Below are 26,849 nucleotides of genomic sequence, written 5' to 3'. Positions count from 1 at the left end.
AGAGGGGTGGGAGGGGAAGGGAGGGGAATGGGGTAATTAATGATGGTGGAATGTGATGATCATTATTATTCAAAGTACATGTATGAGGACACGAATTGGTGTGAGTATACTATGTATACAACCAGAGATATGAAAAATTGAGCTCTATATATGTAATAAGAGTTGTAATGCATTCTGCTGTCATATATAAATAAAAAATAGTTTGGAAAAAAGTAGATACCTCAGATTTGGTACAGAGCAGGTATGGCACATCTGTGATGGCTAGAAATTTGAAGCTATTCTTTAAATGAAATAAGCAAGAGCAATATTTGTGCAATAATTATTTTGTAATTATCAGTTGTAGGTCATGAAACATGATGATATGTGAAAATCCTATGGTAAAGTTTTTTTTGTGAATAAAATGCCCACGTCCCACTGTAGTTTTGTTTTTCTCATAATACATGCATTTTTATATTTTAGGTGTTAGTTTCTTAGGATCTCCTACCAAGGGGGGAAAAGTTATAATGAAGTTGGTATGGCATCTTTTGCACAAAACATCCTAACTATTGTCTCCCCCATCTCTTTCAGTTCACAAAATTCAGCAGGGTTTTAAGTTTCATGTTCAAGTCCTGGTTAAATGTGAAAGAAGATAATTCTCATACGATGAATAGTTATATAAATGTGTAAGGGACTGAATGTTGAAAAATATTTACATTTACTTATTAAATAAATTATATAAAATATACTTTGACACATGATATAATGGATAGAAATGCTTCAAAACATATCCTACCATGTTAGGCCAATTGGATCATTTTTCTACCTATGTGGAAGTAAAACTATCATTAGCTTTCTTGAAAGCTCTTCTCCCAGCATAACTTGGTGCCTCAGAAGCAAACATGAAGACTGTAAAGTCAGGTCTGTGAGATGGAGTTAATTCTGCTCGACTTGCCAAGTTAAATGGCATTATGTTTAGCAGCAGAGGCAGAAAAGAGGGAGGAAAGGCATTTTGAATTCATAGTAATTATAAAGTATTCCATCACTCTAAGCTTTCAAGGTGCAAATATCTCATTTGACTCTTAAAGCTTCTCTGAGCCAGAGAAGGTCATGCTTCCAGCCATTTTCCAGATAGAAATTTTTTTATGAACAGTGAAGATCTCCATGCTAGCCCTGAAAAGCATCAACTATAAAGCAGAGGGTGATGAAGCTGGAGATAGTTGATATTGCTTATCCTATCTTTGTCACAGAAAACCAAATATCATGGGCCACAGGTTAATGGACTCTTAAAGAGGCCAACCCCACTGAAAAGGTTCAGGGTTTTCTGTTGACATATAAACAAACATAATATGTCCAAAACAAATAAATTCTCACTTCATTTTGCCTCCACATTAACAACTCTCCCAGGAGCTTCTTCAATAATATGTGGAAATATACTTAGTCACTGATACTAAATAGAGATTTTAAATATGAGTCGACCTTGAGACCTTTATTATTTGCTGGTTTATATTTTATTTTATAGAACAAGCTTCTCATTTTTTAAAAAAAATTAGCTATTAAATATTTCAATGAAGTGTCAAGAATCAAAAGAGATATATCACACTAAACTGTTATTGATAAATATGCATAACATTCTTATAATATTTAAGAGATATAGTTTATTTATGTTTTTAAAGAGAGAGAGAGAAAGAGAGAGAATTTTTTTGATATTTATTTTTTTAGTTTTCGGTGGACACAGCATCTGTATTTGATTTTTATGTGGTGCTGAGGATCAAACCCAGCGCCCCCGTGCATGCCAGGCGAGTGTGTTACCGCTTGAGCCACATCCCCAGCCCGAGATATAATTTATTAAGTGTTCCTGTTTTGGAGATGTTTTGCAATCTAATGGACACACTTGAGTCATGAAACAGCTCTGTAATTAAAAATGGATAGTCAACATGTAACAACCCACTTATGCAGATATAAGAGAGTTTTATTAGGATATGAGCTTATATATTCATATAATTCATGCAAAATATCTTTTCTATGGCCTTTATTTGTGAGAAGGAGGAAGTCCAGAATCTTGAAGGGCTCTAAAATACAATATATAAATATGATTTAGTCAACATAAATGTCCTAGAATATTTCAACAACTGAAGTTAACAGCCTTTTCACTCAGGAAAAAAGCCTGGTGCTACTCCAGAAGCTAAGGAAGGTGGATGGTAAGTTTGGGCAATTTATAGAGACCTTGTCTTGAAATAAAAAAATTAAAAGGGCTGGGGATGTAGCTCAGATGCAAAGCACCCCTGAGTTTCATTTCCAGTACTAAAAACTATTTTTTTCCATAGAAAAATGTGTCCTGTTTATATGCAAACTGAGGCAACATATGAATATTAATAAAAATGCTGAGTTAAAATAGTAAATAAATAGCTATTCACAGTTTTGAGTATTTTGGCTTTTGAAAACAACAAAATAAATCCATAGTTTGATTCCACACAAACAATTAATTTGGCAAAACCATGAGTAGTGCATCAACTCCTGAACAAATTATGTCTTTATTAAAAGAACTAGTGAGCATATACAACCAGAGGAACATTTATTAAAGAACACAGTGGCACATACCAATTAGCTTAGAATGTTCATACAAGTCAAAGAAAAATTGCATATGCTAGTCACAGTGACTGGCTGAAGTGTGCTGCTGGTAGGAAGCCAGGTTAAATTATTATAGGGCAAAGATATCGTTTGAGCAATTTTCTCTTCCTTCCCAAGACACTCCACTTTTTTTAGCAGCTAGCCAAATTTCCTTCTTAAAAATTTCTTTTTTAAATATTTTAAATGTGGAAACAAGTACCCATCAGCATTTATATATACATGAGAACAGAACATTTTAAAACGTTCACTGTTAAACTCAGTTCAAAAGCCCCTCGCTCTAATATTGTTGACAATGTTTCTTGTGCGTGAAGAATTAAGACCCTCCGATCTCCTAGCCAGTGAAGCTCATAATACAATATAATAGGCTGAGCATGTTAACCTAATGACAAGCCACATTACCATTAGTGAGTGCACAGTGAGAATAGATGACTCTAATATGGCAGCATTCAAACACTGCAATTAAGAGAAACAATGGGATAGAATAAGTGAGGGCAAGTAACCTGGGCTTTGGCAGGTCTGCATAAGGAGGACATTTTCTACTATGAAAGCTAACTTGCTGTGTATCCATTAGAATCACAATGATGGAAAAGATAACTGATGAACAGAAATAGGACCAGAGATCACAGATAGACAGTCCCAAAACAAGTGAGGCCATATGACAGTGCCCAAACAGTGGGCAGAGAAACAATTACATTTTACGTTATTATCAAACTTCTCTGTAGTTCCTGCCTTAACCAGGTCAAAATGCAAACTGGGTTGTCTGATCCCTGCGACTAGGGTCTTCAAAGGACCAGAGTGCACACAGTCCCCTTGAACTGGAAGATTCAGCCTGGATTTAGATACTCAAAATACCTTTAATCTTTCTGTATATTTAGCCATACATTTATGTTTAAATTAAAACTGTTTTATTAATCATTAACCATGTTGATCATAGTCAAGAATAGTCTGTCAATTTTTTTTTTTTAGGTAAGATTATTTAAAACATGCTTAGTCATTTACTTAATGATGGATTAAGAATTGGGATATGGACATCAAAATATGCCCTTTTTTTTTCCACTTTGTAAAAAAGTAGGGAAAAGGTAGGCAAAATGTATAGCAGGTCAGTCTGAGGGGAGGGTTAATTCTAGAATTTATCCAGAGAAAAGAGCCAAAGTGATGGTAACTGGCTTTTCCATGAGTAAAGGAAAATGAGAATGTGAAAAAGCCAAGACATTTAGCAAACTAAATACTCTGCCAGATCATCATAGTGAGAAACTGCCTTAATGCAATTGAGTGTATTTTGAGAGAGTGAAAGAGAAGGGGAAAAAAAAAATCCAGACAAACAGAATAAAACTTCATAGAATTTCATTTTAAAATTACTCAATATATACTATGTAAACTAAATCTTATGTATTATCACTATTGACTTTAAAAATGTTAATACTGGCAGGCCATTTCTCTCTGATTTATAGATTTGTAATCCCCCCAATTAGCCATGTCTAAAATATAGAATATTTAAAATACTGTCAAATGCAATGTTTGTCTTTAAATAAGAGCATTTAATCAGTTTACATTTTATGTCATTATCAACATAGTTGATTCCTATTAGTCTCTGCAGTTCTGCCTTACAGTTTCTCTTATAATTTTGGTCTATTTTTAGACTGAGTATCATATTGAATTTTAATATCAAATATCAAAAGGTATATTTTGATGTCCATATCCTAATTCTTAATCCATCATTAAGTAAATAACTAAGCATGTTTTAAATAATCTTACCTAAAAAAAAATTGACAGACTGTTCTTGACTATGATCAACATGGTTAATGATTAATAAAAGTTTTAATTTAAACATAAATGTATTGCTAAATATATAGAAAGATTAAGGGTATTTTGGGTATCTAAATCCAGTTTATTTTTAGACTGTTATCTTTAATTATCATTTCACTTTATCTCTAGCATTTTTCTGTTTTCTCTTCAATTTATTCTAGAAATTACAGTATGCATCCTTATCAAATACTTATGTCTCCATTCAGACTATTCAAGGACCCAAGAACCAACTAACTTAATGTCATTTAGCTTCCCTTTGACTCATATTATTTTTGTTATGTATTTCAGTTCCCTTAACTCAAGTTATTCCATTTCAACATTATTTTATGAGGCCAAATTTCATTTAGATTTATTCGCGTATCTGTAACCCTCTTTGCTCTTCATTGCTTGCTTTCTCTCTGGTATAACAGTCCTATAAAGTAGCTATTTAGCATAGGTTCACCAGTGACAAATGGGTGTTTTGTTTTTTGTTTTTTGTTTTTATTTTTGTCTAAGATTGATTATATTCCTTTTTTGTTGGTAGTGGTGTTTTTTGTTTTTCTTTCATTTCTACTAACTAGAAATGCTTAGTTTACTAGAAATTTTCATTCAGTACACTTAGCATAACATTTCACTGTATCCTGGCTTCCACTAATATTCTTGATGTTAAAATCTAACAGTTGGAGGAAATTAGTCTAATTTTCTTTTTTATTTCTGTTTTTGAAATTTAAGTATGATGTGCCTCAGTAAACTTTGCTTTCGCTTTATTATTTTTAAATAAACTATGATTCTATGTATTTGATAACGCTTTTGAGTTTTTAAAAATAGTTTTGGTCATTTTTCAGGCATTATTCTATCACACATTGTTTCTGCCTCATTCTTCCTCTCCTTCTGAAACCTGAATTAAGGTCCTCTCACTGTTTCTTTCCTTATTTTTGGTTTAGATGTTCATGCTACAATCATTGTTGTTCTGTCTGCCCCTCTTCCAGCTCACTAATTCTCTCTGCTATTGTGTCCAATTTGCTGTTAGTCATAGTTTCAATTATTGTATTTTAAATTTAGAACTTCAATATGATTCTTTTACAAATCTACTTGTTACTTTTATATATCAAATTTGGGTTTTACCCTCAATAAAAATGCTAAATAAATATTTATTTTTATCACAGTTTATTATAGCTTACATCTGATAATTTCAATATTTTAAGTTCTAATGGGTCTATTTTTTCTTTTCAATTTATTATTTGGAAAAAATTCTAAATGATAAAAAGTTTACAAGAGAACAATAGTAGATATAATATTGACATAACCTTTCCTTGATCCAAATATTGTTAACACTTTCCCCCTTGGCTTTACCATTCTATTTATGGGCATATATAGTAGATATTTTATTGCAAATAATATATGAGAATTAAGTCAAGCAGAAGTAAGAAGAATATATATCTCTCAGGGTGAGAGAGATACTCCTTTATCATTAAATTCTGATGGATAGATATCTAAGCCCTTGATCCTAACATGCTTGAATGTACTCTGTGGATTGCCCAGCTTTGCAAACCAATACATTCTTCTAAGCTATTTTGAATTAGACTTCTATTTTTTGCCACTTGGATTCTGAACTGATCTAAAAGTTTAAAACTCTGTAGACAAAAAAAGGTCTGTGCATAACATATAGCATTTCTCTCCCTTCAATAGTTGCAGGCTAGCAAGCAATAATCAAATGAGGAAGAGAAGGCATATAAAATGATAAATAATAAAGTCAGAATTAATTCTATGGAGAAAAGACAGAAATGCTAATCAGCACATTTAATTTTTATGTAGTCAAATCTTTTAACATTTTAATTATTGATAAGTAGCCTTAGGAAAAGTAAAATGCACATACATGGTAAATGCATAAAACTGCTTTTAAATGAGTCCATAGCACCTTGGCATCTGCATTGTCCTTACATAAAGTGTTGTGTCAAAAGAGACATTAGCCAACAAAATAAATAACCTCCCCAGGTACTTGAACACAACTGAGAAGTTTTTAGCCCCAGCTTCCAAAGCTGCCATATCTCTCATCAACATATTTGAATATTCTAACTCATTTCCTAGAGGGAATTTCTTTCCTTTTCTCTGATTATCAGTTCTACACATGGCAGCCAGAGAACACATCATTCCACCTTCCCATTCAGAGCCCTCCAACAGAACAAACACTGAAATCCTTTCCATGGCCTACAACGGGGCTCATTAGTGGGTTCAGGCTACCCACTAACTTCATCTCCTGCCACTAGTCCTCACTCATTCCATTCTGGGGATACTGGATGGCTTGAGGTGCCTCTAACATGCTAGAATGATCTCTTCTTGGCAACTATCTGTAGAATTCATCCCCAGCTATTCACATGGCTTGGCCCGCATTTAACCCAGGTCTCTACTGAAAGATCACATCTTCCAATAACTTTTGTTAATACTAAAGGAAATATACTCCCAGCCATACACCAAGCTCTCTGTCCTTCCTCTGTCTTCCTTTCACTCACAGCACATGCCCTCTCTGAGGTGTGGTCTTGTCTATCCATTGGTTGTCTCTCTCTGTCTTAGAATGTGAGTCCCCGGAGAGTAGGGGCTTTGTTTTCTCACTGCTGTGTCCCCAGACCATAGAGTAGTACCTGATGTCTAAGGCACCAAACAAATGATAGTTGAGTATTTAATTAATAATTAATTGAATTACAATAATAACTGAAAAATATTGAATTCAAAAGGCAATACTTTTGATTTGGTTTTGTTTTTGTTCTTGCTTATGGTGTTAGGGATGGAACCAGGGCCTCCACTAGTCAAATGCTGTACCACTAGGTAACTCCATAGTCCTTTTTTATTTTATTTTAAGAGAGCATCTCATCAAGTTGCCCAGTCTTGTCACAAACTTGCCATCTTCCTGCCTCAGCCTCCTGAGAAGCAGGGATTTTAGGTGTATGTCACCACACACAACTTATTCTTAAGATAGGCCAAAGAAGCAATAAAATGACACTTTACAAATGAAATACAAACTCAGCAGTACATGTATGTTACTCAGATAAAATCCCATTAAAATATATATATCACAACCAGGTGTGGTGGTGCACGCTTGTAGTCCCAGTGGCTCTGGAGGCTGAGGCAGGAGGACCATGAGCTCAAAGCTAGCCTCAGCAAAAGTGAGGCACTAAGCAACTCAGCGACACACACACACACACACACAAATAAGCAATATTACCTTGCTAAAAGAAAATAATATGCTTTTGATATCTACTCAGAAAATCTTTCATATATTCTTCTGTACTGCCTTTGTAGTAGGTACATATTTCTTATTAAAATTACTAATGTGTTGTATGCATGCAGTATCCAAATATTTGTTTTAATATTTATTAATTTAGTTGAGTTGTGACTTTTGCCTATTTTGGATATCATTTGCTGAAAAATAACACTGAATAAAAAAGGAGGAGCATTTTTAAATTTTGAAGGCCTATTTAAAAATAAAAATGTGTCATATTACTAGCTTTACTAAATACATATTATCCTAATTAAAATTTTCAAAATCATCCATGTAGTAAATTTTCTACAAATTATTTTTATCATTTTACCCTTAAATGTTACTGAAATGGGTTCTTGGATAATAACATAATTTCACATATATAAGAGAATAGATGCTAAGTATTCTCTAACTAATTAGATGTCCAAAATTACCAAAAACCCTAAATAATTTTTAAGAGTGAGATTAATGTAGCTATGGAACTCTACTAAGACATATAATTGTATGATGATCTAGGCAATAATGTCCCTGAAGGTCACAGCAGAGGGAAAAAGAAGTTTAGTACCACAAAAGCAAAACGGATTAACTAAATTGCATGTGTTCTCTGATGATAGTCCTGGTAACATACACTGATTCTACCACATAGAGAGAAGTGTGTTCATGAATATAAAATAATACCAAAAAAGTGGTAAGTAATTTTAAGGTTCATAAACTCTTTTATCTTTTCTATATTCATATACTATTTCTTCATCCTCAGAAATTCTTAACTCTTGCTAAATTTTTGAATTTTGCAGTACATTAATTTAGCTTAGAATGAGCAGTCAATCTATAAAAAGGAACTGGAAGAAAGCAAAGCAAATGTAGGGAAAGAAAAATTGAAGCAAAAATGATTAATGCCAAATCTAACCTTTCTGCTCTGCAGCATCTAATGTCAAATTTAGACCAAGTAACTTTTAATAGTCCCTGCTATGATTTTCTTTAATCATAAGCTATGAGAAGTCAATTTCTTTAAATAAATCATTAATATGTTAGTTTAAAAAAAGAACTCATAATTGAGATTTATGCTGCCTTGTTAAGCCAGATATTACTGGCTAAATTAGTTTTGTTACTGGTAAAGCTGAAGATAAAAATATGACAAGGAATACAATTTTAAAATAACTAGGAACAGGTTTCCAGTATAAGCCTCCAGTTCAAATGAGTTAATCACTGAGTTTCTGAATATTGGAATTCTGGCTTTAGATATTTTTGGTTATTTTTCAGTATTTCATACAGATGGAAAAGTTCAACCATCATAATTATAATTAAGAGAGAAAAACTATCAATGTAAAATGAGACCCTCCCCCACCAAAATCTATTACAAGAAATGTACCCAACTCCTCACCTCTCATTTCTTCAAAAAAGCTTTGTTTTGCACCAAAATCTCTCAATTTCATTTTAAAACTGATTACATGGAAGGAATCTCTTTGAAAAGTCTGTCAAATTTGACTTTAAAATATCGGTTACTTTATTTCATAATTTTCAAATGTAATGTGAATTAACAGAATAGCATAGTATATGATGAAGATGAACATAGAAGACAAGAATAACACAGAATGAAATTATAGCCAATGCCTGAGGGTGATGAGATCTCCTTAATTATTAGATTGCTGTTGGTTTGTGCTTTATAGTGATAGACTTGATATACATGTATCTATTCATACACATATGTGATCATGAGGAGTGTGTGTTTGTATTTGAAACATCTCCTTTATCATATTTGTTTAGCAGAGTGGAAAAGAATGAAATCAATCACTCTATTCCAAAAGCAAACAAATGAAAGGAGTATACTTTTTGATTGAGGTTTGGGTATTGGATTTTTAGAAATGTTATATAACCGATTTCTTGTTCTCCATTTCAATATCTATAAAATGGAGCTACTAATAGTATTTGCCTCTAAATGTGTTGCTATATATTGGTAACACCTGTAAAATAGCAATTCTATATCTAATACATGACACTCTGACACTCTAAAAATTACTGTTACTGTTATTATTATTATTATTATTATTCTCAATAAATGCTTATGAAATAAGAATTGTTTTCCTATTTATTAAAATGACATCTTAACTTCCTTTTCAGTTCTTTTGTAGTGCTAGGGATTAAAGCTAGGGCCTTGCACATGCTGGGCAAATTCTCAACCACTGAGCCACATCCTCATCCCTTATCAAACTTTGTTATATTATCCCTACTCCTTATAATGAACTTAAGACTGAATGGAATTTTAAAGAATATGTTTCTATACCTTATAAAGCTGTTAAAAGTCTTTTTCTGTAGGGAAGCAGGGTACTAGGGATTGAACCAGGGGTGCTGAGTCATATCCCAGCCCTTTTTATTTTTTATTTTGAGAAAGGGTCCTACTAAGTTGTTCAGGGTCTCACTCAATTGCTGAGGATGGTCTCGAAGCTGCAATCCTCCTGCCTGGGAGTATAGGCATGCAGCATGACATCAGACTTTTAAAAAATATTTTTAATGAAGATATACTCACAACTATTTTAACTATCAACTAGTGTTGGTGCAGAATTTGGAACAGAAAAGAATGAAATTTTTGAGTTTGAATAGGAAAACAGAAGGGGAAGATGATCTTGGCAGTGATGTCCCTAGAGGACACAGCAGAGAGAGGGAGAAGTTTAGCACCCCATAAGCAAAATGGATTCTAAATCGCGTGTGTTCTCTGATGTCAGTCCTGGTAAACCATGAACAAGGCTATGACAAAAGCAAGTACTTGGAGCACAACCCCCACCTCCCACTCTCTGTCTTCCACCATGACTTCAAAATGAGCCCATCTACTTGTTAGCACCCTGACTTGGAAAATAACATCTTTATTATGAGAATTTCAAAATTAATTCATTTGACAGGAAAGATAAGTATATAACACTGTAAAATATAGTGCTTCAAATAAGAAATGACACTCTTATTCTCATTGTATTCTCTTGGAAATTAACTGTGAACTTAATACTTTGAAGATAATGTGATAATCAACTGGAAAAGATAACAAGATAGACTGTGCTATAAAATGCATTTCAATAAAAAGAGATAATGCCACCACATTCATTTCCCAGAATAAGTAGGGAAAGATACATATTTCTCACTGTTTCTTCCTATTTTACTATAAGTTAACAAATTACCTCATATGTGGAAAAGGAAATTTTTCTCACTATATTTTAATTACTTGCTTTTCTTTTTTTCTTTATTAAGATATACTATGGAAGAGGAGACCCTCTGGTGGAGATGCATAGGTCCCTATCCTTGATTCTTATGTTCTTGCTGGAGAGGATTCCATGCAAAGACATAGACTTAGTAATTTAGTAAAGAATAATAAAGTTCATTAGATGGGACAGGAAAAGGGAAAAGGGGGACACTCTCAAGGAAGAAAGTGGGTTCTCTCAGAGAGAAGGTTGGCCTGCTCTTCCTGCCCTCCAGCTTTATTGGGGGTCCCAGAGAACTTTTCAGAGTCCCCCGCAGGTCCACCTCTTGACTTTTGACTGACAGTAGGATTACTCCATTTTCAAAGTTCCCATGCTCATGGTTAAGGTACAGGGAAACTCTAGGTCACTTTGGCCCATGCTCATGGGTTCTAATTAGAACTGGTTCTAACAGATTTTATGGTTAAGGGAATTATTTTTATCAACCTGAGTTCTGGAATCTGGTCTGGGTAAGGTCACAAAAATCGCCCCCTTCAGGGTAATTTGTATTCTTATAAGGTTCTGCAGATTACAACTTGTTTGCTGAGGAATGTAACTTATTCTATTGACTTAAGCCAGGCAGGACTGCACGTGAATTGCTTTTTTAAAGGAAGCATGTGGAGGATCAGCACAGTGGGCCTAGTTTATAGAATTATTCCCTTAAACCAATGTCCCCACAACTAAAGTCTGTCTGTCCCCTATTATTACTACTATCACAGGTAATCTTATCTACTATGTATTTATTCTATAGGTTGGGTATATTTATATGCATGTTATTTTTCTATCTTATTAACATTTCCTGAGCTTAAATTAATGTAATATGTAGAATTAAATAATTAGAAGATAATCCAATTGGGTAATTGGATGAACTCTTTTTTTTTTTTAATTGTTCACAGTTGCCTTTTTCCCCCAAAGAATTTTTCTGAGAATACCACTTCCTAGAGAATATCTCTTTAAAAAGTTAAAAACAAAAACATGAGATTCTGTTTTTGAAGAAACGAAAGCTCAGCATGAAAGAGCTTGGTACACAAGGGAAGACTGTTAGAGTTATTTGAGAAGTGGGTAGGAAGCAAATTCAAGACTTGGAAATATTTGATTTTGTTCTCAAGAGAACAGATATCATGAGGAATGTGATTAACAGGAAATTCATGATTAGGATGCCCTTTGATATACACAAAAAGGTGAGAGAGCATTTTGAAAAACATAGTTATGTTGCAAATTCTGGGATGAACTTGGCTGTACAAAAAAATTTTAAAAAGACAAAAAGAAAAGATAAAAAACCTCACACCATTAAATAGTGGCAAAGAAATTGGAACCACCAAGAGCTAAGATCAATATTCAGTGCAAAAATATTAAAGACAAAATGGAAAAATCAAGGTGTGGGTTTTATTTTCCTTTTTAAAATTCAAAAAGTCATAAAATATTCTAGAAACAGTAACTAGACAGATAAGGAAGGAATAATCTGTTTTCCTACCATTTCAGAGAACATTTATAATCACAGCTTTTATATGTATGTTTTACCTAGTTATAGTAGGACTTGCATATTTTTGTACCACATTTTGTACAAGAAACATTATAGCTTATGTATTTTATCTTATTTTAATCCTCATATTTACTTGCAATAGTTGTATATTATCCTCAAATATATGTGCATAAGTATATTGTTGGCCATTTGTGTTACTTCTGATATTTTATTATACATAATATATCCATCAACATCTTCAAATATATAACCTTTTCTACATTTTGTACTATTTCTTTAGGATAGATTCCCAGAAGTAATACTAATAGATCAGAGAGTATGAATATTTTTATAGGTTTTCTTTCTCTATATGCTGCCAAATTGCTTTCCAAAAGGACTGTGCCAATTTTAATTGCAATGAACAGTGTCTGAAAGCACCAGATTCTCATACCCTTGCCAACATGGGACATGATTATTTTTAATATCATCATTTTTAGTAGGTGAATAACTAGTGCTCATATCTTTCATATTATTAATCCGGTCTAGTAAGTCACAGGAACAGAAAGGAGAATATCCAAAATTAAAAAAACACAATTTAACAAAAGCTCTCTACTCAAGTGGCTATCTTTGTGGTTAAAATGGTTAAATAAATGCTGGGAGATCACCAGATGATTTTATTTCACAATAAATTACATACACAGAAGGAATGTTGATAGATAAGTGCTATGTTGGGCAGAGGTTGCTAGGGAAAGGCCATGAAACCAGGTTTTTGGTCCTATTCACACTAATAATCATGCAACAAAAGTTAAAGAAGGCAAGATAATCAAATGTGAAAATGAACAACTATACATTTCCATGTAAACAAGCACATATACATCTTAAATGAGCGATTCCTTTTCTAGGTCCAACAGATTTTCATACAAGATTAGTCATCACAGCATTTGAATTTGTTCTTCTAAGAGAGAAGACTATATTTAGCAAATATTGGAAAAAATACAACTGTTCATTAGAAAAGGACCACCTAATAAATAAATTTTGGTATTTTAACAAATGGTATATAATGGAATTGTAAAAGTAAATTAGTAAGCTCATTATGTATAAACTTGGATATTTCTCCTAGGTTGTTGAGTTTTAATAGCAAGAAGCAAAGCATGTATATATGTTGCTATCTATATAAAAATTGGGGATGAGGGTGAAAACAGTGTTTAGTAAGATAAAAGGCTATCTCTGGAAAGATATTATAATGCTTGATTTCATGTGTCAACTTTTGACTGAGCTAAAGGATGCCCAGATAGCTGATAAAATATTATTACTCAGTGTGTTTTTAAGGTGTCTCTGTAAAAGATTAGAATTTGAATTGTACACTGAGTAAAGATAACCTTTACCAATGTCATTAGCCTTATCCAACTTTTGGAGGACAAGAATAAAAAACAAAGATATAGAAAGGGTGAATTTGTTCTCCACTTAAATCAGACTCAGAACTGGACTTATGCCACTGAGTCTGAGGCCTTAAATTCAAGTCTGGATTATATCATTGGTTTTCCTGGTTCTCCAGCTTGCAGATGGAAGAGCATCAGCCTCCATATTCACGTGAACCAGTTCTCAAAATAAATATCTATACGTATACCCATCTTTTATACATAGCTCTTACTTATATAGATTTTGGTACTAAGAGTGGATCTAGAGGAACAAAATTTTAAGGATGAGTTTTTTTAGATTGGTTCTTTGATTTCTGGAATTGATTCTATAATCTGATTAGATTTAAAAATGTTAATGACTCTATTTCAAGAAGGAAAGAGAGTACTGATGTTCATGGCATGAAATCCAATAGAGATAATAACAAATATTTGTATTGGATAATTCTAATTAACCACTTATAGGAAATAAGGAGCTAAATGACTCTGTATATGATACTTCCAAAAAATTCTTAGAAAACTAAGAAATATAATGGTGTTGGTTGGTTGCTCTTAATGTTTCAGGGAAAATTTGTGAAAGAAAAAGATGAGCTCCTAGATTTGAATTCCCAGATCAAACACCATGTAAAAGACCTAAAAACTTTTAGGCATGCCCTAAAGTAGAGCCTTATTTTCTGTGGTTGCAGAACTGAAATTGCTGAAAAATAAAACACAGAACCTCATCCTGGGATTGGCTGAGCTACAACACAATTTAAATTTTCAAACTTGCCTGATGTCTACTGATAAAATGAGGGTATTAATTGGGAAAAGAATGGAAAGTTGTAATTTGGGATGAGGAAGTATAGGAAGACCCTGATGAAACCGGAAATACTGAGTTCCTAAAGTCTGAGTGTTCTTCTTTCCCAGTGGAAGCAGCCTCTCCATTCCCAGTGGTATTTTCTTTTTCATCTCCATTAAAGGGGATTAACTCTGCATTGCCTGAGATAGTAGTGGCCCCTGCACATATATACAGGAGGATATATACATATAGAGAGAGATGTCTATATATATATGTATATCTGCATATGTCTCAAAGAGAAGAGATTCATTATAGGCTTGGCTCATGCAGTTATTAGGGGATGAAAAGCCCCATGATCTGCAACTTGCAACCTAGAAAATGACAAAAAAAAAAAAAAAAAAAAAAAAAAAAAAAGCCAACTCACTGAGAGTCTAAAAGCCCCAAGAATTGTAGGAGAAAGGACAATGTTTTAAAGTCCTGAGTTCCAAAGCCTCAAATCTAGCAGAGCTTATGTCCAAGGGCAAGAGAAAATGAATTGTCTCAGCTCAAGCAAAGAGTAAATTTCCATTCCCCTACATTTTTGTTCTGTTCAAGCTCCCAATGTATCAAGTGAGGCCCATTCACATTGGCGAGGGTGATCTTCTTTACACAGTCCATCAATTCAAGTGTTAATCTCTTCTGGAGACACACTCACAGCAATATTTTATGAATTCTATAGGCATCCCTTAGCCCAGTCAGACTGACACATAAAATTAATCACCACAAATACCAAGAAACTATAAGAATGGTTGCCTATTTGAGGGGATGATACTGGTATATGGTACAGAGATAAAGGAAAAAGAATTTTCACTGTGTATTTTAGGTACCATGTGTATATTACTTTTAAAAAATAAAATGTATCAATTTAACAAAGGAAAACATTAACAATACAATTTGCTCTACAGTCTGTGAACTAGGTATCAGATTGCACATTCCCACCTACAGGATAACAATGGCTATAACAATGAACCAATGATCAAACAATATTCCTTTTTGTGTTCTAGTCATTTACAATAATTTCATTATTTATTCAACAATAGTTCATGAGATCATCAAAATCAAAATTATCCTGTGCAGAGTTCAGTCAATCTACATGAGTAAATTGTTGCTCAAAAATACATTACAAGAGGATTATGAAATACAGCTAAAGATACAGTAAAAAATGTTGAGTACTAATTACATGGTAACACAGACAACTGGCCTGTATAAATCTGACTTGAATGTATTAGCTTAATTTAAGAACAAATTTTAATTTAGGTACTATTATTAACTGTATACCTTTGATAATAGTAAATATTACATATGTTGACTTTTCTATGGGCATTTAGGTTGTAACTGAACTCAAATGAGCAACATAAAATATACAAGAACAACACATTTATGCTCTTCAGATAATTCCACTCATCCCTATATCCAGAACCCTTTGGTGTTCTTTAGAAGTTATAATTTATGATCTGTAAGTATGAACTGAAAGTAAAAAACATTCAAAATTTTAACTTATATTCAAAATCTTAATCTATATTTTTGAACTATAATAAAAATATGGTTTTCAGCTTTATTATAATCTAATTTAATTGAATCTTTATCTATATTTAATAAATAACAAAGCTAGACTATAGTTTATGTTCTTAAGATATAATACCTGCTTGGCTCAGTGGCTAGGAATGATGAGGCAGAAGGATAGTGAGTTCAAAGCCAGCCTTAGTAACTTAGGGAGCCCCTAAGCATCTCAATGAGTCCCTGTCTCTAAAGAAAATATAAAAAGGGCTGGTGGTGTGGTTTAGTGACTAAGCCCCTCTGGATTCAATCCCTGATACCAAAACAAAAGACATAATATCTCATACTGACTTAAATAAAGCTTCATATAGTGAAATTATCAGGGTAACTGATAAAACATGTATAATTATTTTTATTATTTTGCAAGACTTGCTATTTTTTTTAAAAAAAGACTTCTTTTTTGAGTCCCAAAATGCAAATACATTTTAAGTTAATTTGAGATAGACTTGAAAAGCAAAAACCAAAATTACTCCAGAAAAAGTATCCAACTAGGAAACTAGTCAAATTTCACTTGATATATAGTAATTTCATGTGGAATAAAAGAATTACTATTAGTTCTCTTTTTTCTTAAATTAAATTTATTAGCCCAATGTTTTACTTCCAACATGGCTGTCTGGAAGCCCCAACCCACTATTATTTCTGCAATTATTCTTTTGTTTGTTTTAGTGTAGATTTTTATATGGCTATTAAAGTAATGTAGTTCCTAGCAAAAGCATTTATATACTTAGCTCAGTGGTAGATCACCTCAAACACACGAGGCCCTGGACTCAGTCCCAGTTCTGAAAAATAAAATGACATTTATGTACATATTCAGTATTTTTATTTTGTAAAGTTCTCCATATATTGACATTTATTGTAAATGTCCCTGACTAAAGTTTTGAGTTTTAATATGTTGGCTTACTATGACACAAAATTAGAAGAGTATGTCAGGCAGCATTGAAATAATTTTAACATTTAAAATAAAAAGTTTATATGTGTGTGTGTATGTGTGTGAAAAAAAAAGATATATATATGGAGAAAGAGAAGGAACCAACAAAGAAGAACTATTTTTAGATGACTTCAAGCAATTTTAGGATTGGCCTATTTTGTATTTTAGTCAGCAACTTTTGAAACTAAGGATTGTCTTTCTTTTTTTTTTTTTTTTTGATAAAGGAAATTAGGCCAAAATAATGAATAAATTTTATCTATGCCATCTATTGTTTCTTAATTGTTGCTTAGTTTAAATATAGCATCTTGCCTGTCTGTAATTAAGTAGCTGTGTTCACTCAAAAAAATGACATATTACTTATATTCAATTCATCTAACTCCTCAAAAATTGGAAATGAAGCAATCAGTGATGCTACCAGCATTTTATAGACATGAACCTAAAGTAATGATGTGCTGTGATGCTTAATCTCCAGTCTATTGGCATAGATATATACAGAATTGAGGAAGCTTACTATTAGTTCATACTCTCTATTCATGAAGCCATGGCAACTTATATACATTTAACATGATGTTTTCATATCTAGTACCATCTAGATTTATAACTAACTATATAAAAAAAAAACTGCCTCTGGAAACTCTCCTTGACTGAGTGCTAGGACCCTGGAAAAATTTTCTAAAGTCGTGTTCAGTGAGTAACTCGATATAGCCCTGATGTCATCTACATGTGTTATAAAAGCACTTCATAGCTAAAGAATAAACAAAATGCTAATTACTCAAAACCAAGTGCAGTACATTTTTAAGCCATCTCTTCAGTTAAAAATTTACATTTCATGACAATGATTTGCCTCTTCATATCTATGCAGGAGGTATATTCTGGTGGAATGTAGCAATAGTTTTCCATTGAGTACCAAAAGAAAAGTTCTAGTTCTTTAAAATCTTTTCTTGATCTATATAGATTTTTTCCTCTCTGCTCTGATGATTCTTGCTCAGTATGTATGTGTGTGTGAAGTTTGTGCTGTTTTATAAAATGAACCTAGAACAATAACTTTTAAGCCTTTCTTAATCATATTTCCTTATTCTAGAGCACTCAAGAACTATAAAAGCTTGAAAATTGAGAATTTCTGGAGTCCCTGTAGCTCATCTATTATTCTCTTTGAATTAATTCTGTATACCTTAGAAAATAGGCAATTCTGGTTTAAAGATTTTAATCTATAGACTACATTCTATAGAATATATAGATATATCTCTATGAATTATATGTGTCTATACACTATAGACATAAGAAATATTTTACTTGCAAAGTTACCCCAGCCATATAAATCTTAAGACAGCATCTCTAAATGCATCCTAATTTATCTTTTTTTTGTTATTTTTCTTCCAACGTAATACTAATACAGTGTAACATTATGTCAAATATTAAAATAGTACATGCACAAATGGGTAGATGCAATCCTTTCTCCTTACACAACTATTTTGTAAAATATAGATCTGTGTAATGAGTAACTGGTAGCAGGTAAATGTATGTACTTAGCAGTTACAAACAGTGTTTTTAGACCTTGCTCCATGTTCAACTGACTTTAGGCAACTGATTTAACTTCCTGGAGTAGTGTTTTTCCTTACACATAGAGGAAGTTGGGCCAATGACCTGATTCTTCCCAGCTCAGAACATCTGATTCCTGCTTAGCTCTTATCAATTTCATAATAAACCAGGGTTGTCCTTGTATGCTTTTGCCTAATTTAGTTGCTTTTCAAAACAATTTTTTTCCTAAAATTTTGCACTGGAGACAGAAAAGGAAAAAAAAAATCAAGATTAAAAAAAAGGCAAGAATTTAAGTGAGTGATTTATATATTCTTAACTTTAAAGAAATAAATTATTTAGATGACAATGTCAGAAGGACTTCTTCATTTCTTAAGCCTGGACTGGATCACAACAATCTCAAGTCCTTTCTTGGATGATGGAAATTCATTCAGAAATGAGTCAGCATTGTGTGCCTGTACATTAGCACATGTATTTAGCAGTTATAAACACTGTTTTTAGACCTTGCTCCATGTTCAACTGTGCTAATCTTAGCACATTAGAATGTTCAAAATGGTTGATATTAATTTATTACATAGTAGAGCTTCTTGTTGGTACAATTTCAACTTTCCTGTAATATGAAAGTATCATTCACAAATTAGTTGTTGAAAATCAATACTAGGTTCCCATTCTTCATATGAGGCTGAGTAATATTTTTTCTTCCTTTCCTTCTTCTTTTTCTCCTTATCTTTCTTCTTCTTGTGTTTATTTTTTGTTTTGTTTTGTTTTGCTGTTGTTGTTGTTTGTTGTTGTTGTTGTCTAGTGGGAATTGAACCCAGTATCCCTTTACCACCAAACTAAGTGCCCAGTCCTTTTTATTTTTTTGAGACAGATTCTCTCTAACTTGCTGAGGGTCTTGCTAAGTTGCTGAGGCTATCCTTCAACTTGTGATCCTCCTGTCTCAGCCTCTGGAGTTGCTGGGATTACGGGCATGCATGACTGCACCTCAGTAAAAATTCTGTTGATATGCAAGCTAAAGACCCTAAAGAAAATAAAGAAATAGAAGCAAAATAAAATTGAAACCATAATTGCAAAATTTTATACATGGAAGAATAAAACCTAAGTAAAATTTTGCCAAGTTTTATTCATATTTGGACTGTCTGAATAACCATATTGATCTGTTTGTTTTTGATTTTTGTTTTGTTTTGTTTTTGTGATAGTGGGCATCTAACCCAGCACCTCCTGCAAGCTACCGTGAAATACATCTCTGTTCCCCCTAATTAATATTTAACTAAAGACTAACTTAGTTGGAAAATTTGTAAATGTTATAGTATTTCTTATTAGAATATCAGATGGTAAATAACTTTTTTTAATATTTATTTATTTATTTTTTTTTTAGTTATCGGCGGGCACAACATCTTTGTTTGTATGTGGTTCTGAGGATTGAACCCAGGCCGCACGCATGCCAGGCGAGCGCGCTACCGCTTGAGCCACATCCCCAGCCCCGGTAAATAACTTTTTGATGTATAAACTTTACAAAACTCTGACCTCAAGCACTAGGGGTTTTGATCAGCTTTTATAGAGGTACATTCATGAATGTGACACTTTCAATGTAGAAGAAGAAATATTTCTCAACTGAGTTATGCTTTTGAATTCATCCTTATCAATACTGACTCATCCATCCTTTGGATGAGGTTACATAGATGTGACCTTGGATAGTCATTAATAAATGCCTTTTAATATGTTGTTAACTTGAGAGAGATATGTTAAAGGATAAACACTTTCACCCTAGTTTCTCCAAAAAAAAATTTTTTTCAATTTGATTTTGAAGATATTCTAAATATATCATTAAATATATCAGATACATTTTCATTTCATTGCTTAGTCATTTTGGAATCCCTCCTTTTGCCTTTAACCCTCATATCTCATGCAGTGTTTTCATGGTTCTCCTCAGAACTTCAGGAGCAACATGCTTTGGATTACCATTGTGATTACTTTCAGTGCTTACATTAATTTGAGCATATTTATGTAGCTATATATGGATGGGTATACATTAGCTGGACAGAAAATGAGATGGAAAGAGATTGAGCCATGGGATAGAGGGTTTAGAAATAAATAGATTGATAGGAGATAAATATTCTATATTAGTTATAATTCCATTTTATTATCTATTTTACCAAAAGTAGAACATAAATCTCATAAGGGCAGGGTTCTTCGTCAGATTTATTCTGTGATATATAATAAGCAACTAGACCAGTGGCCTACACAGAATAGAAATACAGTACAAATTATTATATTTTAATTGAATAAGCCAATATCATAATTAAGTAATAAATGATTACTAAGGACAATGAAATATTCCCCTATTATGGACACTTACCATTCAGAGTGGGCTTGGAAATTGATTTCAAATGCACAGTAGTTACTTTCTGGCTACATTCTGTGCATGTGTGTGTGTGTATGTATGTGTGTGTGTGTGTGTGTGTGTGAGAGAGAGAGAGAGAGAGAGAGGTAGGCAGGCAGAGAAAAGCAGATATTCAGAATGAATTTCTCATTTAATACTGGGTAAGGACTGTAATTCCCTTAAAATTGTTCTTTTTAGAAAAAGAATGACTTCACCATGAATAAAAACAAATTGCTGTAAAATAAAAACAAAACTCATCATCATATCTATTCATGTACAAACTCTAATTTGACAAGTAAATTCTATTTCAAAATACAATGTTATCTATTGCATTGCTTTTCATATGAAGTATGATCTTTTTAGAAAAGTTGACCAGTAAGCACTGAAATTAAAATTTGGTATAGGTCAAAAAGCGAATTTAGTGGCCTAGTGCCTTGACAAGTTGACATTTACTTGAGTTACTAAAATCCATCCAGGATATATGACACTCTAAATTCATGGGCTACCCCTCAGCAAAACAAGTCAAAATTGAAGAGCATTAGTAGAACCAGCAGAACTTGAATTGCTTGTATAAACTAAGTGACTAGCATTATTCATTACCACCTATAAACCTGTATCCCACCCTGACCCTCACATCCTGCATTATTTCTGCTTGCACTTAGATATACCTCCTGTTTTATCCCAATACTTATGCCAATTGACACATTTATCTACACTTCATTATATACATGAAAAATACATTTAATTATCTGCAAAATTATTTCTCAGAGTAAAAGTTGCCTTAAAAAAAGATCACCTTAAAATAAGTACAAAGACTCATTCCCTTTTAGGACTTGTGGTTTATCCCAATACATAATATAGTAGATTTATAAGGTGTTACCTGATATCAAAATAAAAAGCACTTCCTTAGCCAATTTGTTAAAATTTTCTTTAGAAGCTCCATTTTTAGTGTTGGATGTTATTGGTAACTTAGTTTTGACTTAAGCCTTTTTTAAAAAAATATTTATTAATAATGTATAGCACATTTTAATCTTATTTCCCCCATTAATAACTCATAAGGGGATAGTTTTTTTTCTGCCAGCCCATCCGATTGCATAAATGAAACACAAAACCAAAATCAACAGCTTAATGTGCTTAATAACCTTAACAATGTCCTAAACAATGTTTCAATAACTAAAATGTTGCTACAACAACAATATCATGTGAAAGAAGATCAATGTTATATGGAAACCTAACAACCTCTATACTTTAATTATATCAGAAAACCAGACTTTTTAGCCAGATATGATAAATGCTAAGAATGCAATATGTTTAACTAAAATCATACTAAAAATTACATTTACAGCTCATCAATTATCAATTAAGTGATTAAAAAACACTCAACAGTTTTCAGACACCAAACATTACTGCTAGTTTACTATAAGTTATTTATCTGCTTCAGAATAACTTGGTTACTAAATTGGGAAAAACAGAATCTTTGCAATTAAACCAACAAACAAAACCATCGAAAAAGTCTGACATTTTGGACAGCTCCCTTCTGATTTTCTACAGTATTTCTTTCATTTCTACAGTCTTACTTTCATTTTCTCTGTTTTCCCAAATCAAAAATGAGCCTAACCAAAGTGGTTCCTGTGGTTTAGGTTTGGGTGTTTTTGTTGTGTTGTGATTTGTTTTGTTTCCTGGACAAATGATTCCTCCAGTGAAAGAAATTAAGAGGCGATATAGGTAAGTACTGTTCCCAGTTCAAGATCTGGCCAATTTTCGTTTTACCAGAACTGACAGGCAGTGAGCTGCCCTCTCCACCTCCATTCCTGCAACCCCATTGCCTTTGTGAAGGACTGAAGATTCTTCCCATCTGAGCCAGGAAGGGGACGGCTTCTTAGTATCAAGACATCGCAAGAAGTTTTCCTAGCAGAGATCCTACGGAGACCATAGGACCACATAGAAAACCATCGCCAAGACCAAGTTTGTTTGTCCTGAACCGGGATCCAGAAACCACTGCACTTAGCCACCGAGATCTGGACTTAGCCTGACAGCAAGATTCCTTAGCAGCAGCACATAAACGTTGCCTTCTGCGGAAGGGGTTGCAGCATAAGTGAAACTCCCAGTGGCTTTATAAGATAAAATAATGTGATACGAAATAAAAACAAAGTATCTCTGGAGGAAGCTGGGTACATAAACCGGGTTGCCTTTAGTGGTTAACGTGCTCTAAGTCTGGTTGCGGGTTTGAACTTTCTTGGAGGGTGGAGCTGCCCACCTGACATTTGACTGCTGCCAGAGCACTCCGGGCTGGTCTCAATCCGGGAGGGCACGCGGGTTAAGGCGGGCTGGGGGGGGCGGGGGCAGTGGGTCCACCTGGACACCTGGTCATCACGTACCAAAGCCCCACTCCGCCTCTGAGTTGTCGGGTCGCGGACACTTACGCCCTACGGCGCCACCGGGCGGGAGGAGCCTCTGCTAGTCCCTCAGTGCTGGATTCTTTCCACTCTCAAATCTGCGCTCCTGAAAGTGCAGTGAGCATCCACTTCAGACACCTAAAAGTCTCCATTCCCCAGGTCTAGACTGCTCCCCCCAATTTTTCTTTCCTCCTTTTCTTCAGCGAGACGAACCAACCATTACTTTCCTTTTCTCCTCCCAAGTCCCCAGCGCAATGTGGGACTTTGGGGAGCCTCGGTGAACGCGCCTCTTCCCTGGCGCGCTAGATCCACAGCTCATTTTCATTAAGGCAATAAAGTTCAATTTGCCCGGATCTTGACGATCCACGGTAGACTGGGCTTTGTGAATTCTTTCTCCCACTGAGCCAAGAGCATCCTATTCACTCCATCCCAACCTGGATCCTTGAAGGGCATCGGTCCATGCAGAGGGGACCCACCTCTCTCCCTGCAAAGTGCCCCGAACCGCGTGTGTGCGCGCGCATACACATATACACATACATACACTCACACACAATGCCAGCCACGCGCTGTCAAAGTCTGTCAACGCGGAAGGGAGAACACACAAGCTGAAGCCACACGGGCACCGGCATCAGCCTCACCTAACGTCGGGACTCGCTGTCCGGGTCCCAAACACCTTTCTCTGATGCCCCGGCCACTGGGAGTCTCGTAACCCTCAAAGATCACAGAAGCGGTCCTGGGGGCCGCACCTTACCCGCCCCGCACGTGGTCTCTGGCCGCTGGACTGGCCCACGGGCCACAGGGACGCTGCAGCCAGGGTCCCGAAGATGCTGCTGCTCCGCTGCCTTTGCCCGGATCCTCGGCGCCAGCATCACTTCTCTGCCGCCTCCGCCTCCTCGTGCTCAGCTCTCTCGGCCGCCCCTCCCCGGCGGCCTCCTGCAAGACCGGCGGCTACGGCGGCGCGGCGGGGTGGGCAGCAGCGGAGGCGGCGGCGGAGGAGCCCGCGCGAGCTCGCTCAGCTGCACCAGTCGTGCAGCCGCGGCGGCAGCCGGAGCACCGAGCCCGGCTGCGCTTCCCCGGCGATGGCTCTGGCCTCGGCGACTGACAACGCCCGGCAGCCAATCGCTGCCTAGCCCCGCGCGGCTGGGGGAGACCAATCAGAGCGGAAGGCCCAAGTTTTCCTCCGCCTTTGCTCAGCAGGCTTGTTTCCGGGAGAGGCGGCGTTGTGCTGTTGGGGTTTGGGATGGGGGAGGAGCGGGAGAGGGGCGTCGTGAGGGGTTCTTGGCTCTGGAGCCTTAGGTGCGGTGAGAAAGCCCTGTCCACCGAGCTGGGCCTGGGGCGCTCTCTGACAGCTAGCAGCGCGCGTCCTGGCAGGAAAGGGCGTCCTGGGGTAACGCTGTCCCCAGAGCCTCGGCCCGGAGATTCAGAGCTTTGGCATCGCTGTGTGGCGGTCTTGGGACGCGAGTACCAAAGGCGCTCTTGGAGAGCGAATCCCATGGGGTGGTCTCCTCCTTGAAGGAATCAAGCAGTCACTAGACAGCGCCCCCGTCCTCCCTTCGGCAGCAGAAAAGAGTGGTACTTCTCAGGCTTCCTCCTAGTAATAAACCCAGAAGGGTGCCTGAGCTTTGAAAGAAACCAGGGAAGCAATGTTCTTAAAGTTGTAGGTAGAGCCGCGGACCTTCCTTATCTCCGCTCCAAATAAACTTCCCACAACTGCACTCCCCTGGAACCAAAAAACAAAAACAAACAAATAAAAAAGAACCGCAGTTTAAGCAAGCAACGTAATTAGTTTACTCTTTTTCTTTAGATAACCAAGTCTCAATGATACAATAGAAATTTTTTTGTATTTGTTTTGTTTATAGTGTGTGTCTGACTCAACAGTAGCAAAGTTATGTTATTTAGCAAGAAAAGAAAAAAACAAAGTGACAAACTCTTCTCCCATGCCACTCTCCTCAAAACTGTAATGAACTTTCCTTGTGGGGCATTTTAAGTCCCTTCAGTGCAAATATGTGTGAATGAGCCAGAGTTCCAAAAAGTCTATGTTCCACATTCTAGGGAGAAAAGTAAACAAAATCCAGTTCTACATGAAGGTGTTAATAGACAAGGGGTCTTCCCCAAGTGACCCCTACACACACATGCCTTTAAGTAGGGAGTCATATCCCCTTACCAGGTTGATGTGAGGGTCAACAATCAAGTGTATAACTCAGCTACATAGTCTGGCAAGTGGTTGGAATTTAGTATTTTTTTAGCTATGCTGCTGCAGCTATTGCCAATATATATATATATATATANTACAATATAGATCATATATTGTACATATATATATACATACATACATATATATATTCTTTTCCTTTTGTAATAATCACCTGACTAAAACACCTGACTAAATTTTTTAGCACTATAAAAAAACTGTTACTATGGAATATATATGTATATTGCCATGTTTTCACAGAACAAAAAATACGTGTGTATCTTCATTGTTCTTTCCAGTTTTCTTGTGTTTTTCACTGTTTCAGTCATTTTGAATCTAGCTTTGGAACCAGACCATTTCTTCTTAAAAAAACAGCTCTACTTGGGCTGGGGCTGGGTCTCAGTGGTAGAGTGCTTGCCTTGCACATATGAGGCACTGGGTTTGATCCTCAGCACCACATACAAATAGATAAACAAAGTAAAGGTATTTGTCCATCTACAACTAAAAAATAAATATAAAAAAGAATAAATTCAAAGTTAAAAATGTCTCTACTGATACAGATAATAAGCTCATCATTAAAAGTTAAAAATAGAAATGTGGACCACACCTCTTTTAATTTTTAATCTGGAGAAGGTTTTACTATTGTTGTTTGCTCAGTTTTTTAAAATTATTTATGCAATTCTTGCTAATATTGTGTAACTTGAAATAAAATCAACACTCTCATTGACCATATGAGGAAATCAATATAGGAATGAAGTTTAAGTCTGGGAGAGAAAGATAAATGTGAGCTTTGTTCAAACTTCACAGGGGAAGCTGTAGATGTTTGTAAAATGTACAAATCTAAAAATTTAAATCTAAATATTGGAAAATTAAAATACAATGATACTTCAGAAATATCCCTGATAGAAGACAAATTTGGAATAATCTTCAAATGAAAGCTAATCTTGATATTAGAATGTTGTGAGAAACTTGCAGAGATGTCTATACACAAACACAAATATCTATATAATTTTTATAAGCCCAATGTGTTATTCTCCAGTATGTTTTAATACTTTTACATGTTATCTGTTACAACAGTTATCCCTGAAAATAGATAGTCCTGTTACAAACCATATTCCTTAGTGATTAAGATAATTGCTACCTTATAGAAAAAAGACCCTAATGAAAATCAACAGCTGATATATAGGTATAATGCTAATAACTCACACTATTGGCCCTATGTATGAGCAGCTCTGAGCAAAACAAATCTGTACAATTAACAACCTACTGACAGTGCAAAATTTGAAATATTTAAA

General features: G+C 34.9%; 1 protein-coding gene across 11 annotated transcripts in view; it reads right to left on the bottom strand.

Moving 5' to 3' along the window:
- Window positions 1–25,316, bottom strand: part of B3galt1 (beta-1,3-galactosyltransferase 1) — a 558,180-nt gene extending 532,864 nt beyond the window's left edge. For 5 of the 11 annotated variants that reach the window (XM_048812420.1, XM_048812422.1, XM_048812421.1 and 2 more), the window contains exon 1: window positions 24,115–24,927. The gene's annotated coding sequence lies outside the window, so the exon portion shown is untranslated. Of the gene's footprint in view, window positions 1–12,992; window positions 16,900–24,114 lie in introns of those variants that run through there. The other 6 variants (XR_007350973.1, XR_007350974.1, XR_007350978.1 and 3 more) reach the window with 4 other exon arrangements.
- Between the last annotated feature and the right edge of the window lie 1,533 nt (window positions 25,317–26,849).

The sequence above is a fragment of the Marmota marmota genome, unplaced genomic scaffold, assembly GCF_001458135.2.
Source record: "Marmota marmota marmota unplaced genomic scaffold, marMar, whole genome shotgun sequence".
NCBI classification, from domain to species: domain Eukaryota; kingdom Metazoa; phylum Chordata; class Mammalia; order Rodentia; family Sciuridae; genus Marmota; species Marmota marmota.
This window is presented reverse-complemented; position numbering and strand designations above follow the sequence as displayed.